We start from the raw sequence: 6,840 nt of genomic DNA, 5'->3' as shown, positions 1-6,840 counted from the left end.
TCTCCACACATCAGAGTTTGTGAGGTGTATAGCAGGAAAGATTCGAGCTGGTGGTAAAGAGCAAACGTAGGGTCATTATTCACACGTCACCTCCCTGCCTCCCTGATCGACATTTTCCCTCTCCATTCATCCAAACCTGCATTTTTTTTCCCCCGCCGCGAGCTCTCGTTTGTTTGTGCCGCGTCAAGTTTATATTTGAATATACAGGTATAAGTATAACCTGCAGTATGATGCAAATATTATTATTATTATTATTATTACGTTCATTGAAGAACACTAAATCCTTAGAAGTTATACTGCACCTGCAGCAATGGACGGCATTCAGATTAAGTTCAAGGAATTGGAGCACAGGTCCAATTCCTTGGATTAAGAGCCCCTCACCAGCATAAAGGAACCTCCCCTAGGGTATGATATTTTTTTATAATTTTACATTGACGTACATATTATTATTATTATTATTATTATTATTATTATTATTATTATTATTATTATTTAACAAGGCCGTCTCCCACCGAGGCAAGGTGACCCAAAAAGAAAATACTTTCATCATCATTTAACACTTTCACCGCACTCACACATAATCACTGTTTTTGCAGAGTGCTCAGAACACAACAGTTTAGAAGCATATACGTATAAAGATACACAACATATCCCTCCAAACTGCCAATATCCCGAACCCCTCCTTTCGAGTGAAGGCACTGTACTTCCCATTTCCAGGATTCAAGTCCGGCTATATTATTATTATTATTATTATTATTATTATTATTATTATTATTATTCAGCGAACACGTAGTAACTTATATAACTGCACCTAGGGAATGGGAGGTAATTCTGTTTGATCCATTGACAAGGGTAGCTCTAGTTCCTTGGGTGAGGCGCCCTTCACCCGTATCATGGCGCCCCACTTGAAGGGATAATGGGGTTAAAATAAGTGACAGAAAAAACACTATAAGATAAAAGGCCAGTAGCATTATTCTGCGTCGCTGGCACCAGCTGGAGCGAGGGTGAAGTGCTCTTGATCCAAGAAAGGGGAAAACAGGTTTAATTCTTTATATCAAGAACCCCTCGCAAGCATCAAGGAACCTCCCTTCATTAGGAACGGACGAATAAATCAACTGACGACCTGATGTACGAATCAACAGACGAATGGATGAATATATCATCAGACGAGTGTGAATAAGTATAGACAAATGGATGAATGAATATACATAATGGATAATGAGAACCTTCAAAACTAGGGAGGCCAAGCCCATGATGACACTCTTCAGGTCACTTGTTCTATCTAGGCTGGAATATTGCTGCACACTAACAGAACCTTTCAAGGCAGGTGAAATTGCTGACCTAGAAAATGTACAGAGAACCTTCACGGCACGCATAACGGAGATAAAACACCTCAATTACTGGGAGCGCTTGAGGTTCCTAAACCTGTATTCCCTGGAACGCAGGCGGGAGAGATACATGATTATATACACCTGGAAAATCCTAGAGGGACTAGTACCGAACTTGCACACGAAAATCACTCACTACGAAAACAAAAGACTTGGCAGACGATGCACCATCCCCCCAATGAAAAGCAGGGGTGTCACTAGCACGTTAAGAGACCATACAATAAGTGTCAGGGGCCCGAGACTGTTCAACTGCCTCCCAGCATACATAAGGGGTATTACCAACAGACCCCTGGCAGTCTTCAAGCTGGCACTGGACAAGCACCTAAAGTCGGTTCCTGACCAGCCGGGCTGTGGCTCGTACGTTGGTTTGTGTGCAGCCAGCAGCAACAGCCTGGTTGATCAGGCTCTGATCCACCAGGAGGCCTGGTCACAGACCGGGCCGCGGGGGCGTTGACCCCCGGAACTCTCTCCAGGTAAACATACGAACCAACGAATGAACCAACATACGAACGGATGACAAAAATCTGCAGATGAACAAATTAGTAGACGCATAAACAGTTGATGAACAGATGAATGACCCGATTAATAAATTAATAAACGAACGGTTGAGTAAATCAAAAGACGAACAGCTGAATAAATGGAGGAAAGAGACGCAATGTAACGTAGATCGCTAACCCTTTCCTGCACTGCGGTGGGAAGAGAGGCACACAACGACGTACGCCCCCCCCATCCCCCCGCATCCCCCCCAAAAAAAGGCAAAAGCATTTAATAGAGCGGAGGCGGGCACAGGTGATGTTATTACCGTTGCAGTAATCAAGTTTAGCCTCGCACTCCTATCCCCAAACGGGTGAAAGTCTTACTCGATACGACACGATAATTGTGTAAACGTTCTCAATTTGGTTGTGTGGTATTTTTTATTTTTTATCGGATTTTCATCAGTACTCAGGTATTGGTTTTGAGGGTGTATACATAGAGAGGTGTGTATCTCTCAATGTATTTGCTTTCAGAGTTCAAAGCCCTATTTTAACATTGTATATTAGTGATAGGGTGATACCAAAATTTTTGTTGATATCAATACCGATTCTCAATTTTAGGCTTATACCGATACCATCAAAAGTAGTTGATATTCAGCGATACCAGTACTTTCATACACTCCTAGAGTACATATTCTGATAAGTATATTTCTTTTGATGAGTATGCACCGGTGGCCCGGTGGCCTGGTGGCTAAAGCTCCCGCTTCACACACTGAGGGCCCGGGTTCGATTCCCGGCGGGTGGAAACATTTCGACACGTTTCCTTACACCTGTTGTCCTGTTCACCTAGCAGCAAATAGGTACCTGGGTGTTGGTCGACTGGTGTGGGTCGCATCCTGGGGGACAAGATTAAGGACCCCAATGGAAATAAGTTAGACAGTCCTCGATGACGCACTGACTTTCTTGGGTTATCCTGGGTGGCTAACCCCCCGGGGTTAAAAATCCGAACGAAATCTTATCTTATCTCACTGGGAGTAGCAGCAGTTCGTGTACATTTCGAGGGTATATATCACTATGTGTAGAGATAGAGTTAACTTTAATCCCTGTATTAGAGATTAAAGTTGCCGTGACTGGTGATGCACAGGTGACATGAAACTTTGATAACCCTCGTGTAGTAGATGGGCTTCACTGTCGCTCAAGAAAAGCACCTAGATGCCGGTGAAGGGTTCTTGCTCCAAAGAAGTGGACCTGTCCTCCCGTTCCTTTGCTCCAACATGATTACTTCCCTTCCTAGAAGCTGTAGGACCCTCATATGAGGTCATTTTTCTCAGCTGCACTAATAATTGTTTATCATAAAATGTTCGTATTCATCCCATCAGAACAGATTAGAAGACAGGTAGTTATGAATATTCGTATTCTTCCCATCAGGACAGATTAGAAGACAGGTAGTTATGAATCTTCGTGTTCTTCCCATCAGAACAGATTAGAAGACAGTTATGAATGTTCGTGTTCTTCCCATCAGAACATTAGAAGATAGGTAGTTATGAATGCTAAGAGACAATCTGACTAATACAGTGGTTGGCTGATGATACACAAATAACTCACACATAAACGGTTTGCAGAAACAAACTTATTTACGGGGGACAGTGGAGGGCACGTTTTCCGGAGACCTACTGCAAACTTACGGTCAATGGCCTCATTCAGTTGGCGAGCTAATTATACGTAAAGGACTGGTTTCCTTTATAAGCGGGTTGCCATTAGTTTTTCGGAGGGAGAGTGTATGAGGTAAAGGACTTGCGAAGGAATGTGAGGGTCGGGAAGGTATGTACTGAGTGGTGCTGTGTTGACATGTAAGTTTTGTGTGCAAGATTTTGATTAGCCCAAGATTTGTATAAAATAGGTCCTTGTGATTAAAAGAGAGTTATAGAAGTCACTGTCCATGTTAGTCTACCAGTTTTTGCAAAGATAATTTTTCTGGTATGTATTTTCGCATTTTTTTATTGTAATTTTGTAGGGAATTTCTTTCCTCTTAGATGGGGTATATATTTGTTTTTACATAATTTGCTTTCCATCACGTTTGTAATGTTATTAAGTTTCGTTGCTGATGCAACGTATGCTGTAAAAATCTTGCAGTTGTTGATGCTTTATACGCTTATGCAATTTTGTGTAATGCTTATTTTTGTTATAGAGTAATGTTGACGGATAATTACCAGACTTTGTTCTTAAGTTAAATCTCATAATCAGTTGCATGTATATATAAAGTTACAAAAATTTATGTTTGATCACTGCTGTGATCAATACGTGTGCGAATGATGTGGGTGTATTTATAGATGAGTTTTCATGGGGGGGGGGGTCTCCCTCCAACAGTTTTGTGTGTATGTGTCAGATATATTATAATTTTGTATAATGTGTGTCAGTGCATGGTGTGTATGTATTTTGCGTGTTTCAAATTTTTTTCTCTTGCACTTGTGATATAATTCTTCGTAATCTTGTCCAGATCCTGTATTATTGTGGTATTTAATATTTTATACTACCTTGTAATTTATGATGTTTTAAATAAAATATAAAAAAAAACTCACACATAAGAGAGAGGAGTTTACGACGACGTTTTGCTCCAACTTAGATCATTTATAAAATAACACCGAAACGTTGTCGTAAGCTCCTCTCTCCTATGTGCGGGTTATTTGTGTATTGTTCCAGTCACAATATTGTGCCTTTTTGGTATTTGTTGACTGATGATGTTAAGTGAATAGTTAAAAAAAAAATACTAGGAGGCAGATACAGACACGATACTGCTAAATATCTACTACACAGCACTGAATGACCACCACACAGCACTGACTGACCACCACACAGCACTGACTGACCACCACACAGCACTGACTGACCACCACACAGCACTGAATGACCACCACACAGCACTGACTGACCACCACACAGCACTGACTGACCACCACACAGCACTGACTGACCACCACACAGCACTGAATGACCACCATACAGCACTGACTGACCACCACACAGCACTGACTGACCACTACACAGCACTGAATGACCACCATACAGCACTGACTGACCACCACACAGCACTGACTGACCACCACACAGCACTGACTGACCACCACACAGCACTGACTGACCACCACACAGCACTGACTGACCACCACACAGCACTGACTGACCACCACACAACACTGACTGACCACCACACAGCACTGAATGACCACCATACAGCACTGACTGACCACCACACAGCACTGACTGACCACCACACAGCACTGACTGACCACCACACAGCACTGACTGACCACCACACAGCACTGAATGACCACCATACAGCACTGACTGACCACCACACAGCACTGATTGACCACCACACAGCACTGACTGACCACCACATAGCACTGACTGACCACAACACAGCACTGACTGACCACAACACAGCACTGAATGACCACCACACAGCACTGACTGACCACAACACAGCACTGAATGACCACCACACAGCACTGACTGACCACCACACAGCACTGACTGACCACCACACAGCATTGACTGACCACCACACAGCACTGACTGACCACAACACAGCACTGAATGACTACCACACAGCACTGAATGACCACCACACAACACTGAATGACCACCACACAGCACTGAATGACCACCACACAGCACTGAATGACTATCACACACCACTGAATGATCACCACACACCACTGAATGATTATCATACAGCACTGAATGACTATCACACAGCACTGAATGACTATCACACAGCACTGAATGACCACCACACAGCACTGAATGACTATCACACAGCACTGAATGACTATCACACAGCACTGAATGACCACCACACAACACTGAATGACTACCACACAGCACTGAATGACCACCACACAGCACTGAATGACCACCACACAACACTGAATGACTACCACACAGCACTGAATGACCACCACACAACACTGAATGACTGCCACACAATATTGAATGACCACCACACAGCACTGAATTACTATCACACAGCACTGAATGACTATCACACAGTACTGAATGACCACCACTAATGCTGAATGACTACCACACAGCACTGAATGACCACCACACAGCACTGAATGACCACCACACAGCACTGAATGACCACCACACAACACTGAATGACCACCGCACAATGCTGAATGATATCCCCCAGGTTTAGAACTCATGCATCTAATAGAGCATCCAGCACAGTCGGGGATAATAGACCAGTAATCTCAGGTTATTTATTTGTTAATTATTGAACATGTAATTATGGTGATGCCATATGACCAGGGGACCTCATGTCTTATGTACGTAGTTGGTTATGCTACCAGGGATTACACGTCACTTGTACGTGGATGATTATACTGCCAGGACTATTGCACCTCTCATATACGTGGTTGATTATACTGCCAAGGACTACATTATTGATTATATGACTATTGTTAGGACTATACGTCACTTGTACATGGCTGATTATATAACCAAAGACTATACATCACATGTATGTGATGTATAGAAGACAGGTAGTTATGAATCTTCGTATTCTTCCCATCAGAACAGATTAGAAGACAGTTATGAATGTTCGTGTTCTTCCCATCAGAACATTAGAAGATAGGTAGTTATGAATGGTAAGAGACAATCTGACTAATACAGTGGTTGACTGATGATACACAAATAACTCACACATAAGAGAGAGGAGTTTACGACGACGTTTTGGTCCAACTTAGATCATTTATAAAGTCACACCGAAACGTTGTCATAAGCTCCTCTCTCCTATGTGCGGGTTATTTGTGTATTGTTCCAGTCACAATATTGTGCCTTTTTTATATTTGTTGACTGATGATGTTAAGTGAATAGTTAAAAAAAAAATACTAGGAGGCAGATACAGACACGATACTGCTAAATATCTACTACACAGCACTGAATGACCGCCACACAGCACTGACTCACCA

Source organism: Cherax quadricarinatus, chromosome 41 (assembly GCF_038502225.1).
Source record: "Cherax quadricarinatus isolate ZL_2023a chromosome 41, ASM3850222v1, whole genome shotgun sequence".
Taxonomy (NCBI): Eukaryota; Metazoa; Arthropoda; class Malacostraca; order Decapoda; family Parastacidae; genus Cherax; species Cherax quadricarinatus.
This window is presented reverse-complemented; position numbering follows the sequence as displayed.